Below are 14590 nucleotides of genomic sequence, written 5' to 3' on the forward strand. Positions count from 1 at the left end.
AATTTCAGAAAAGTGACATTATTATGGGAATAAAGTCACAATATTACGAGAAAAAAAATTACGAATTATTTATAAAGGTTTAAAAAAAAAACTACAGATAATGCTGATAATCAGTTCATAATAATAATAATAATCAGGTTGTTTTTCACCTGATCAAAAGTTTAAGACCACAGGCTATAAAAGCCAAAATCTTTCCGGAAAACTAAATAAATTAGATTCAATTCGACAGTAATGGTTTGTGTGTTTGTAGCATATTTGTGTTAAATACCGATGGAGGATGGATTTTGATATCGCTGAATGTTCTGAGCTCCTGTTTCCATGCCGGTATGATGAGAGTAATTGCCCAGCGGAGGAGTTGCGCTATGGCGTGGATGTACGCAGCTCATCTTCCCACAGGTGACATCATGTTAGGGACTGACTCAATAGCGCCTCTGCTGGTTGCAGCTGAGCACTGCGCTTGGTTTTGACTTAATTGCTAACCAAAATATTATTTAATTTGTAGTTTCTGGGTACCAAAATTAAATCGTATTCAAGAAATACGTAATTCAAATTTCTTTTTTTTTTTTAAACCAAAACAATGAATAAAGTTGTAATGTTTTGGGAATTAGCTTGTTAAAAAAGTGATCATGTTAGGAGTATCAAGTCAAAATATTATGGCAAAAAAAATCATACTCGGAGCTTAAATTGTTGGGAAAATAAATAAATAAAATAATAGATAAAATAATAGAATAATAGATAATAATAGATAATCAATTTTAAAAAATAACTGCAATTTTACAAAAATAAAGTCAAAATATTACGAGAAAAATTATTGTAATGAGCAAAAGAAGTTGCAATTTTACAAGAATAAACTTGTAATATTATTATGATTATATCCTTAAGTGTCATTTTAGTGGCATATAGTTGAAATTAAATTTAAGAACAAAGTGACAATATTATGGGAATAAAGTCAAAATATTACGAGAAAATTATTCTAATGAGCAAAAAAAGTTGCAATTTTACAAGAATAAACTTGTAATATTATTATGATTATATCCTTAAGTGTCATTTTAGTGGCATATAGTTGAAATTAAATTTAAGAACAAAGTGATAATATTATGGGAATAAAGTCAAAATATTACGAGAAAAATTATTCTAATGAGCCAAAAAAAGTTGCAATTTTACAAGAATAAACTTGTAATATTATTATGATTATATCCTTAAGTGTCATTTTAGTGGCATATAGTTGAAATTAAATTTAAGAACAAAGTGATAATATTATGGGAATAAAGTCAAAATATTACGAGAAAAATTATTCTAATGAGCCAAAAAAAGTTGCAATTTTACAAGAATAAACTTGTAATATTATTCTGATTATATCCTTAAGTGGCATTTTAGTGGCATATAGTTGAAATTAAATTCAAGAACAAAGTGACAATATTATGGGAATAAAGTCACAATATTACGAGAAAAAAAATTACAAATTATTTATAAAGGTTTAAAAAAAACTACAGATAATGCTGATAATCAGTTGATAATAATAATAATAATCAGGTTGTTTTTCACCTTATCAAAAGTTTAAGACCACAGGCTATAAAAGCCAAAATCTGCTAAAAATTCTCATTTTCTGTCAGGCATTGAGATGGTCATGCCCTCCTGATGACTAAAGTTAAGAAGCTTTCTCTTCTTGGACAAGGAGATCCCATTTGAGATAGTTTTGAGGGGAGTCCATTATGATCTGGGGTGCTTTTTCATTCAGTGGAACACTGGAGCTTCTGGTGGTGCAGGGTCGTCAAGCGGCATCCCTTGTAACTGAGGACCCTGGTCTGTGTGGTCACAATACTGGCTTGAGCAAGGACTTCTTCAGGGACCATGTTCATGTTCCCCTGATTTAAATCCCATAGAGAACATTCCGGAATGGACGTTCCCAATAGCCTCCTGGAAACACCGGCATCCTGGTGTTTTCTCCGAAATCCTCCTAAGAAGTTGGAGTTGCACCCCAGAAATCTAACAGCGACTGTTGTGTCGTTGTAGATTTATTGATCCCGAGTGCTTTACATTACAATACATACATCACGCCGCGTGAAGCTCAAATCTTAGCGCAGGCGTTGTCGTGGCGTCGCTGAGGGTTTGTGTACGCGCGCCCTTTTGTGGCATGCAAATGAGCACGAGAGCAGATGAAGCATTGGCGTGATGACGACTTGTCATGCTGTGGAATTGATGAACTGTAGGAGGGACAGCGCCCGCAGCCACAAACATGACTTTGTGAGTAATGTGTTGTTTTTTTCCCCCCTCCTTGTGTGTTAATATGGACATTTAAGCATTTATGCTTTACAAGACTTCTTTTAAGGGCTTTATTGTCCAGTTTGGGCTATGCTGGTTAACACTTTGGGTGTCTGGCGTTTGAGCCACGTTGATTTGTCTCTAATGTGTTGTTTGTTTGCGGTCCTGCGGCCCTTCTGTTTGTTTACGCGGGGCCAGTTTTGCCCTGATGCTACTTGCACAAATAATTACGCTCGCTAATGAAGGGGCCCGCAGCCACAGCACTCGCTAAATGCCTTTCTGATGGGGGGGCACCGGGGGACAGCAGGTGCAGCCTGGGCCTCCCAGGGACTAAGATTGAAGAGCCCCTTTGGTCCCTCGACGCTGTCAAATCCAGAACTCTTAACCGTCACAAGAGAGTGTACATCAGACCTCACATAATTTAGCAACCATTTTTATTATGTTTGGTTGTGTTCAAAATAACCTCAGAAGTTCTGAAGGGATTTGGATGAAATTTTATGGAATTGTTGGAAATTGGCTAAGGAAAACCAAATACATTTTGGATCTGTCTGGATCCAGGATTTTTTTTTAAGGATTCTTGTGAGATAGGACATTTTGTACATATAACGCCACACAAAAAATGGTCAGAGCACTTATTCGGGATATTTTTAGCCTTTCTTTTTAGCATATTAATGTTTACATATTAGCATGCTAGCATTTTTTCATGGATTTTCATGGAGAGGTGCATATAAACACTTTACACACCATTATCATGCTAGGTGTTAGTGAACTTTCTTGCTAGGCGTTGGCATACTACCATTAGCACAGTAGCATTTTTAGCCATTTTCATAGGTAGACACAGACTTACCACTCTCATGCTAGGTGTTATCATGATAACCTTAGCATGTTAGCATTGCTAGCATGCTAACATTAGCATAGTAGTATTTTTTACTGACACATATATAAACACATAACACTATAATGTGAGGTGTTAGCATGCTACCATAATCATAGTAGCATTTTTAGCCATTTTCATAGGTCGACACAGACTTACCACTATCATGCTAGGTGTTAGCATAATAACATTAGCATGTTAGCATTGCTTGCACGCTAACATTAGCATAGTAGCATTTTTTATTGAAACTTATATAAACACAGCACTATCATGTGAGGTGTTAGCTTGCTACCATAATCATAGTAGCATTTTTAGCCATTTTCATAGGTAGACACAGACTTACCACTCTCATGCTAGGTGTTATCATGATAACCTTAGCATATTAGCATTGCTAGCATGCTAACATTAGCATAGTAGTATTTTTTACTGACACATATATAAACACATAACACTATAATGTGAGGTGTTAGCATGCTACCATAATCATAGTAGCATTTTTAGCCATTTTCATAGGTCGACACAGACTTACCACTATCATGCTAGGTGTTAGCATAATAACATTAGCATGTTAGCATTGCTTGCACGCTAACATTAGCATAGTAGCATTTTTTATTGAAACTTATATAAACACAGCACTATCATGTGAGGTGTTAGCTTGCTACCATAATCATAGTAGCATTTTTAGCCATTTTCATAGGTAGACACAGACTTACCACTATCATGCTAGGTGTTAGCATAATAACGTTAGCATGTTAACATTGTTTGCATGCTAACATTAGCATAGTAGCATTTTTTACTTGCATGCTAACATTAGCATAGTAGCATTTTTACTGACACATATATAAACACATAGCACTATCATTTGAGGTGTTAGCATGCTACCATAATCATAGTAGCATTTTAGCCATTTTCATAGGTAGACACAGACTTACTACTATCATGCTCGGTGTTAGCATGATAACATTAGCATGTTAGCATTGCTTGCACGCTAACATTAGCATAGTAGCATTTTTTACAGACACATATAAACACATAGCACTATCATGTGAGGTGTTAGCATGCTACCATAATCATAGTAGCATTTTCAGCCATTTTCAAATGTAGACACAGACTTACCACTGTCATGCTAGGTGTTAGCATAATAACATTAGCATGTTAGCATTGCTTGCATTGCAAGCTTACATTAGCATAGTAGCATTTTTACTGATACTTTTATAAACACATAGCACTATCATGTGAGGTGTTAGCATGCTACCATAATCATAGTAGCATTTTTAGCCATTTTCATAGGTAGACACAGACTTACCATTATCATGCTAGGTGTTAGCATGATAAACTTAGCATGTTAGCATTGCTAGCATGCTAACATTAGCATAGTAACATTTTTTTTACTGACACTTGTATAAACACATAGCACTATTATGTGAGGTGTTAGCATGCTACCATAATCATAGTAGCATTTTAGCCATTTTCATCAGTAGACACAGACTTACCACTATCATGCTAGGTGTTAGCATAATAACGTTAGCATGTTAGCATTGCTTGCACACTAACATTAGCATAGTAGCATTTTTTAACTGAAACTTATATAAACACATAGCACTATCATGTGAGGTGTTAGCATGCTACCATAATCATAGTAGCATTTTTGGCCATTTTCATAGGTAGACAGATTGAAACACACTATCATACTAGATTTTAGCATGATTATATTAGCATATTACCATTGCTAGCATGCTAATATTATCAGTAGTCACTTATATGATCACTTAGCACTATCAAGCTAGGCCTTAGCATGCTAACATTAGCATAGTAGCATTTTTAGACACATTTCACCCTTTTTTCTTGTAAATTTACGAGATTAAATTTTTATTTTAAATTAAGCTTTATTCTCAAAATCTCTAATATTTTTCATATGAATGACTATAGGGAAAATGCGGGTCCCAGGTTGAGATCCCCTGCTTGAAAGTACATGCGGGTTTGTTCTGTGGTATTTCCCTTTGAGAAGATGGTTTGAGAAGAGGTTTTGTTAGCGAGACACTAGAGCTTTTGGCCATGAGAGTGTTTCATGTTTGCTTGTTTTCCAAACTTCCTCATCATCATTTCCCTCGCCCCATTCTCATTCTCTCCTCATATCTCTGTTGGGCTTTTGGGGGTGGGGGGGGGGGGGGGGGGGGTTGAGGGAGTAAACAAAACAAAACCTGATCCCGGCTTTGAGTGAGGGGAGCATCATTGTGCTTCTTTTAGACAAACTTCTCTTCAACTTGCAAAGTAAGTGTTGATGATACTTTCGAGCCCATATGTGTGGAGTTTGTGTGTTTTAAGCAGGGCGGTGTCAGCCCGCTCTTTGCCACCCCATTTGCCGGAGCTGCAACCGCTGTGACGCCAGACACATGTATAAATCAAAAGCCGCCTTGATGGATTCATCAGGGTGGCGGAAGCGTCGCCTGAGAAGCCCTCGCTCGCTGACTCTCTCTCTCAGCGGAGCGTTGAGTATGTAAGAGGGTATGCAAAGAGCCTAAATGGATAAACGCTTGATTAATTCTTTGGTGGGGATGTCGGCGACAGCAGGAAGTGTGTTTGCGCGGCGGCTTACAAGCACCGGGTGTGAGTTATGAGGCTGTTGAGTTGTGTGCACCTGAGGCTGCTTAGGCTAAAGACTCGCTACCTGTGGAGCGGATTAGGACTTCCGACGCACGTTTTTATTATGAAAATACTATTTTAATTCCCTTAAGGGGGTAAATTCATAGTATTGCATAGTATTTGTGTGTGTGTTTTACCAATCCTCACACAAGCAGCCCGTTGGGGAGCTGTATTTAGGGGTCCTGATACCTTTCTTAACCTTAAAAATATTCTTTACGTGACATTTTGTGCCATTCAATTATGTATTTTAATTTTGGGTTGAGGCCAGAGTTTCCTGCAGGCATAGTTCACCATCTGTCGGGTCCTGAGTGAAACTACCAGACTGACAGGAAGACAATAAAAAAACGAAAATCGTATATATCTACAAAAAAGACGCATATAGATACAGTCGTCCCTCACTACTTTGCGGCTCAAATATCACAGTACTTCCCTACAGCCCATTATTAGTCCATATTTATATATGTGATATTTTTAGCCATTTATCATAGACTGTATATGGTATTTATTTAAGGTTAATTTCTGATTAGTGAATACATTTCTGTGATAAGTGACCTTCTGCAAAGTAGGATTCGATAGTAATAGATATAATATTTTTGCAGTTATGGCATAGGAAACATGCTTAACAAAAAATATCGTTTTGGCGATATATCGCGGTACTCCGTTCCACGATACTGTATCAATATTAAAAAGTATGATATGGATATTTTTAGGCATTTATCATAGACTGTATATCAGGGGTCTCAAACTCAATTTACTTGGGGGCCAGTGGAGCTCGGGTCTGGGTGAGACTGGGCCGCATCAGGTTTTCCAAAAAAAACAAACAAAAATGCATTTATTAAAAACAACATTTTTTTTAAAAACTTCGCTTTGGTTCCAATTTTCTACACAAAATAAGATGAAAAATAAATAAACAAATCAAGAATAAAGAAAATCAATCAATAAGTAATAAATAAATAAATATAATAATAATAATAAAACGGCAAATAATAAAAACTTAAGAAACCACATATAGTTGGTGGGTAGACAAATTATTTTTTTCAGATTAAAATTAACAAAGCATTATTAGAGCCCTGTAGACATGACAAAACACGACTATAGTCACATTTATACTCTTTTTATTTACAACATATTGCGCAACTGCAGGGTCTTGAGACACATGCTAACTCGCAAACTAGAGAGCTAGCGACCTAAAAGCTTGCCTTCAAGTTATTTCCTTTAAACTTAAATAGCCAAAAACGTACCACTTCCACACGGATAGGGAGGATAACTATTAACAGTTATTTAACCTTTAACATGAACATTAATAAAACGTAATAATTTTTTCTGGGTACATGATACCATACAGCATCCATATAAAACTTGCGCGGGCTGCACTAACATTAAACTTTCATATCATGGCGGGGGCCTCAAACTAGTGTCCTGCGGGCCACATTTGGCCTGCGGGCCGCGTGTTTGAGACCCCTGCTGTATATGGGATTTTTTCAATTGCAGACACGGCAAAAGTTCATTTCTGATTTGAATTGAAACCTCCGATGGTTAGGTGGCAGTACTTACGTAGTCAATTAGGTAAGGACGTTGAACGAGATTGACGAGTGAAACGTCCTCACACATAAACACAGTTCAACATGGCAGAATACCAGCACATAACAGTGCCGGCGTACAAAGCTGAAGTGCCCGAATAAAGTATTCGGGAAACACGACAAATCTGCGAGACCTGCCGCTAGCAAACAATGCCAAGGTCCTTTTGTATACTACAAAAGTAGTACTGTGATATTGCAGGTATTTTGTTTTTCAAATTGATATCACTATTTTGTTAAATAATGCTTATTTCAAGCATCCTAAAAGGACTTTTTACTGATGTTAGTTACTTTGTTCCACAAAAATACTGTTCTGATGGTGGATAAGTCAGGGACTGTATACTCTGCATTTTTTCACAGCTAATAGAATGTGAACATTTGAGCAGGATCTTGAGGCATAATTTAATTTATTAATTTTTTTTTTGTAAATTTAAAGCTGGATGTTAAAGCTTTATCTAAATGCTACACTTTAAGTTTTTACAGAGGAAAGTTTGTGATACAGCATAACATACTGTTCTAATGGAATAAAAATGTGTTTAGTAAGTGCATATTGCTGGTGTAATTCAGTTTTTACAGGAAATAATCTTTGACTACAAGAAAAACAAAAAAAATATCGCCTTGTTAACAGTATCGTAATATATCGTATCGTGAGCCTAGTATCGTGATATGTACCGTATCGCCAGATTCTTGCCAATACACACCCATAGTTCTAAGTAAGGATCGATCGATACATCGGCCTGCCGATATATCGGGCCGATATTTGTGTTTTTTTTCCTTGTATCGGTATCAGCCGATACGTGCGTGGGTTCGCCGTAGTATTTTTCCACCGCATGATTTACAGTCAGGCATCCGCCGGGGCAGCTTTGTGTCACATCAATCACATCAAGAGCGCGTTTTCACAAGTAATAGAGTTAGCTTGCTTTTAACACTTTACTAAGCCCATGACATGTTTTGCACATGGTTGAATATTTATTCTTTTTAAAGTTGATAATGGCGTTTAAATGTGTGTTTAAGAAAGCTGAATCCTACTGTGTTCAGTGTTTACATTTCAATAAATATTTCTTTAAACATGAGACCTGTAATATTTGTTATCATGGTCATTTTTTCATGTAAATTTCGGGATCAAAAGCAGTATCGGACTCAAATATCGGCCCAAGCAAAATCGGCCATCGGCTGAGGGTGATGGAAAAAAATCGGCATCGGCCCCAAAAAATATATTAGTATATAGTATATATTGATGCATATAAAAAATATCTTGCGATCAAGACCAAAAAAGGACTATATTTTTACTATATTTTTTATTTTTACATATATAAAATTGCATATAATTTGGGATATATAAACTTATATAATATATTTCAATATATTGAAAGTGGCAATCATTTGTATATTCTGCAATATATTGCCATATATTACATGAATATATAATATATTGTATAATATATGTACAAAAATATATTATTCCATGTATTTATAATATATAATGTATTAGAAATATAATGGAAAAATAATATAATATAATACAACATATTTAAAGTAATATATTGATAAATATATTTTCTTTTCGTAAGGGTATAGTCACCTTTAAACTCCTATTACCCAATATAGTAGATATAATCAGAGATTATAATCACAATTAGCAGTTCCTTGTGTTTTTTTCGGTACAGTGTACTTTCTGCAGTGGCTATTGTCTCATCAATGTATTGTAATGACGGCTTTAAATGGGTTTACAATTGTACTACCCAAAATAGTAGACATTAAGTGTAAATAAGCCATTAAAGACATAAATAAAACGTATGTCTCACAGTAAACGTGTTCCCGAGGGGACCTTCGTGGCGGGCAACAACAAAAAAAAAAAACGTAATTGATGATGGCTGCAGGCTCTGTATGCGCCAAGGCTGTGTCAATATTAACCTGCGAGGATGAGGTAACGCATCGCTCCTTCATACATCCTTCTTCCTCTGCTTAATATGGCCACCGTCAGTCCCATACATTGTAAACACTCACGTTTAAGTGTCTGACAAGGCCATTTCTCAGCATCGACATTGTGACGGGTGCAACAAAGCTTCCCCAACGCCCCACGCATTCACTCTCAGAAGTCTTCTTTACGGGTGACATGAACCTACCACTACACTTTGTGCACATGTAAGCACATTACGTGTTAGCATCAGCCTTTCAATGATGCTCATACAAACTTCCACCCCAGCTGTGCGCACACATGCACACACATAGAAAGATGGAGAGATGACATGCAGTGAGACAGTCTGGCTGCCATTTGGCTCTGAACAGAGTAAATTAGCCGTCATGTTGCCTTCACACCACCTCCCGCTGCAGCTACACCAGATTGCATTTCCTTTGAAATTAGCAACATGTTGGCGAAGAATCGACTGATACATCGGGCTGATATTTGCGTTCTTTACCTTGAATCGATATCGGCCTATGTATTTTTCCGCCACATGATTTACAGGCAGGCACATCCGCCGGGCAGCTTCGTGTTGCCGGAGGACCCCGCAACACACACAGTCACGGTACCCCTGCACACACTGCAACAGTGGTAAATCACAACAAGGGTATGTTTTCAACTTTGAATTAGCCTCTAATAGTTAAACTTTGCCATCTGCTTTAAAATAGGAAACATGAACTGGCCAATTGCATGCAATATACACGCGGCCCGCGGGCCAAATGGGGCCCGCAGGACACTAGTTTGAGGCCCCTGCCGTGATATGAAAGTTTAATGTTAGTGCGGCCCGCGCAAGTTTGATATGGATGCTGTATGGTATCATGTACCCAGAAAAAATTATTACATTTGATTAATGTTCATGTTAAAGGTTAAATGACTGTTAATAGTTATCCTCCCTATCCGTGTGGAAGTGGTAAGTTTTTGGCTATTTAAATTTAAAGGAAATAACTTGAAGGCTACCGTTTAGGTCGCTAGCTCTCTAGTTTGCGAGTTAGCATGTGTCTCAAGACCCTGCAGTTGCGCAATATGTTGTAAATAAAAAAAGAGTATAAATGTGACTATAGTCGTGTTTTGTCATGTCTACAGGGCTCTTTGTTAATCTTTGTTAAGCTTTGTTAATTTTAATCTGAAAAAAAAATTTGTCTACCCGCCAACTATATGTGGTTTCTTAAGTTTTTATTATTTGCTGTTTTATTATTATTATATTTATTTATTTATTACTGATTGATTGATTTTATTTATTGTTGATTTGTTTATTTATTTTTCATGTTATTTTGTGTAGAAAAATAAAAAGTAAGATATTTGAGAACAGTGGAATGTTTTATCAGAGCTTTTATTGTAGAAAATTGCAACCAAAGCGAAGTTTTTATTTTTTTTTTTTGTTTTTAATAAATGCGTTTTAAACCTGATGCGGCCCAGTATCACCCAGACCCGAGCTCCAGTGGCGCCCAAGTAAATTGAGTTTGAGACCCCTGATCTACAGTCTATGATAAATGCCTAAAAATATCCATATCATACTTTTTAATATTGATACAGTATCGTGGAACGAAGTATCGCGATATATCGCCAAAATGATATTTTCTTACACCCCTACTTAGAACGTGTTAAGCATGTTTCCTATGCCATAACTGCAAAAATATTATATCTATTACTATCGAATCCTACTTTGCAGAAGTTCACTTATCACTGTTGTTCTGGAACCAATTCATAGCAGTAAACGAGGGACGACTGCATACAGGAATTTCTTGAGATTAAAATTCCACATTAGTTTTACTCTTAACTACCTCATTTAGTTTTCAAGCTTTTCCACAGCTCTGTAAAACCAACAGTAGTACAACAGATCCAAATAAATAAATGGAGCAAATATGTCTTCAAGCAATCCTGGCTTTGCAAAAATGTTGGCTGCCATAAACGCAGTTGTTAATCATTCCAAAAAAAAAAAAGAAAACAATCGCTAAAATAACTTTTGCTTGACAATCCCAACAATCCATTAATGCAACTTTTCCATCCATCAGTCGCTGCGTGTGCCGGCGAATTACCATAATCTGTGCATGGTGGCAGCTTTAAGAGCAAACATTTAATTGCCAGCCCATCAATCACAAAGTGTCTTTGGGTGCACTTTGTATCTCATCGCCACAGATGACAATAATAAATGGTGTTTATAATAGTCATCTGATTTTTCTTCACACATTAGATCCCACATTATCTTTATTTTCAACAGTTAAATACTTGGCATGATATTTCTTCTTGCCATTATGACTTTATTCCCATATTTCCACATATTTATATATATATATACAAAAATAAAGTAATTATAATTATGAGTAATTAAATATATTTATCACAATAAATAAATATGTATATATATACATATATACTACCGTTCAAAAGTTTGGGGTCACCCAGACAATTTTGTGTTTTCCATGAAAAGTCACACTTTTATTTACCACATGAGTTTTAAAATGAATAGAAAATATAGTCAAGACATTGATAAGGTTAGAAATAATGATTTGTATTTGAAGTAATAATTTTTTCCTTCAAACTTTGCTTTCGTCAAAGAATCCTCCATTTGCAGCAATGACAGCATTGCAGACCTTTGGCATTCTAGCTGTTAATTTGTTGAGGTAATCTGGAGAAATTTCACCCCACACTTCTAGAAGCACCTCCCACAAGTTGGATTGGCTGGATGGGCACTTCTTGCGTACCATACGGTCAAGCTGCTCCCACAACAGCTCAATGGGGTTTAGATCTGGTGACTGCGCTGGCCACTCCATTACAGATAGAATACCAGCTGCCTGCTTCTTCTCTAAATAGTTCTTGCACAATTTGGAGGTGTGCTTTGGGTCATTGTCCTGTTGTAGGATGAAATTGGCTCCAATCAAGCGCTGTCCACAGGGTATGGCATGGCGTTGCAAAATGGAGTGATAGCCTTCCTTATTCAAAATCCCTTTTACCTTGAACAAATCTCCCACCTTACCAGCACCAAAGCAACCCCAGACCATCACGTTACCCCCACCTTGCTTGACAGATGGTGTCAGGCACTCTTCCAGCATCTTTTCAGTTGTTCTGCGTCTCACAAATGTTCTTCTGTGTGATCCAAATTTTCCAGATTACAAATTTCCCCACTGAGGGACGAATAAAGGCATATCTTAAGGCATATCTTAATCCAAACACCTCAAACTTTGATTCGTCCGTCCATAACACTTTTTTCCAATCTTCCTCTGTCCAATGTCTGTGTTCTTTTGCCCATATTAATCTTTTTCTTTTATTGGCCAGTCTCAGATATGGTTTTTTCTTTGCCACTCTGCCCTGAAGGCCAGCATCCCGGAGTCGCCTCTTCACTGTAGATGTTGACACTGGCGTTTTGCGGGTACTATTTAATGAAGCTGCCAGTTGAGGACCTGTGAGGCGTCTATTTCTCAAACTAGAGACTCTAATGTACTTATCTTCTTGCTTAGATGTGCAGCGGGGCCTCCCACTTCTCTTTCTACTCTGGTTAGAGCCTGTTTGTGCTGTTCTCTGAAGGGAGTAGTACACACCGTTGTAGGAAATCTTCAGTTTCTTGGCAATTTCTTGCATGGAATAGCCTTCATTTCTAAGAACAATAATAGACTGTCGAGTTTCACATGAAAGTTCTCTTTTTCTGGTCATTTTGAGCGTTTAATCGACCCCACAAACGTGATGCTCCAGATACTCAACCTGCTCAAAGGAAGGTCAGTTTCATAGAGTCTCTAACCAGCTAAACTGTTTTCAGCTGTGCCAACATGATTGCACAAGGGTTTTCTAATCATCCATTAGCCTTTTGACGCAATGAGCAAACACATTGTACCATTAGAACACTGGAGTGATAGTTGCTGGAAATAGGCCTCTATACACCTATGTAGATATTACACTAAAAACCAGACATTTGCAGCTAGAATAGTCATTTACCACATTAACAATGTATAGAGTGTATTTCTGATTAGTTTAAAGTTATCTTCGTTGAAAAAAACAGTGCTTTTCTTAAAAAAATAAGGAAATTTCTAAGTGACCCCAAACTTTTGAACGGTAGTATATACATATATATTCATCATATTTATATTTCTTATATATATTTTCTTCATATTTATTCTTGTGATAGTGTAACTTTTACGTAACCTAATTTTCCCAAAATTACTTTATTTTTGTCTTTTTTCTTTATTATTCTTTTTTCTTTCATATTTTAACTTCATGCTACATTATATTATGTTTTTTGTTAGATTACGCTGAATATTATGACTTAATTCTTGTAAAATTACTGCTGATTTTACTATTGTTTGTATATATATACAAAAATAAAGTAATTATAATTATTATGATTAATTAAATATATTTATCACAATAAATAAATAAATATATATATATATATATATATATATATATATATATATATATATATATATATATATATATATATATATATATATATATATATATTCTTCATATTTATTCTTGTGATAGTGTAACTTTTACGTAAGGTAATTTTCCAAAAATTACATTATTTTTGTCTTTTTTCTTTATTATTCTTTTTTCTTTAATATTTTAACTTTATGCTACATTATGTTATGTTTTTTGTTAGATTACGCTGAATATTTTGACTTAATTCTTGTAAAATTACTGCTGATTTTACTATTGTTTGTATATATATACAAAAATAAAGTAATTATAATGATTATGATTAATTAAATATATTTATCACAATAAATAAATATTGATATATATATACATATATATTCTTCATATTTATATTTCTTATATATATTTTCTTCATATTTATTCTTGTGATAGTGTAACTTTTACGTAAGGTAATTTTCCAAAAATTACATTATTTTTGTCTTTTCTTTATTATTCTTTTTTCTTTCATATTTTAACTTCATGCTACATTATATTATGTTTTTTGTTAGATTACGCTGAATATTTTGACTTAATTCTTGTAAAATTACTGCTGATTTTACTATTGTTTGTATACATATACAAAAATAAAGTAATTATAATGATTATGATTAATTAAATATATTTATCACAATCAATAAATATGGATATATATATACATATATATTTTTCATATTTATATTTCTTATATATATTTTCCTCATATTTATTCTTGGGATAGTATAACTTTTACGTAACCTAATTTTGCAAAAACTATTTTATTTTTGTCTTTTTTCTCTATTATTCTTTTTTCTTTAATATTTTAACTTTATGCTACATTATATTATGTTTTTTGTTAGATTACGCTGAATATTTTGACTGAAT

The 14590-nt window shown here is 35.1% G+C and overlaps 1 protein-coding gene across 4 annotated transcripts in view; it reads left to right on the top strand.

The window, feature by feature from the left end:
* Positions 1-14590, top strand: part of LOC131127991 (protein prune homolog 2-like) — a 47825-nt gene that overhangs the window by 17338 nt on the left and 15897 nt on the right. The gene's annotated exons all lie outside the window — the stretch shown is intronic.

Source organism: Doryrhamphus excisus, chromosome 4 (assembly GCF_030265055.1).
Source record: "Doryrhamphus excisus isolate RoL2022-K1 chromosome 4, RoL_Dexc_1.0, whole genome shotgun sequence".
NCBI lineage: Eukaryota > Metazoa > Chordata > Actinopteri > Syngnathiformes > Syngnathidae > Doryrhamphus > Doryrhamphus excisus.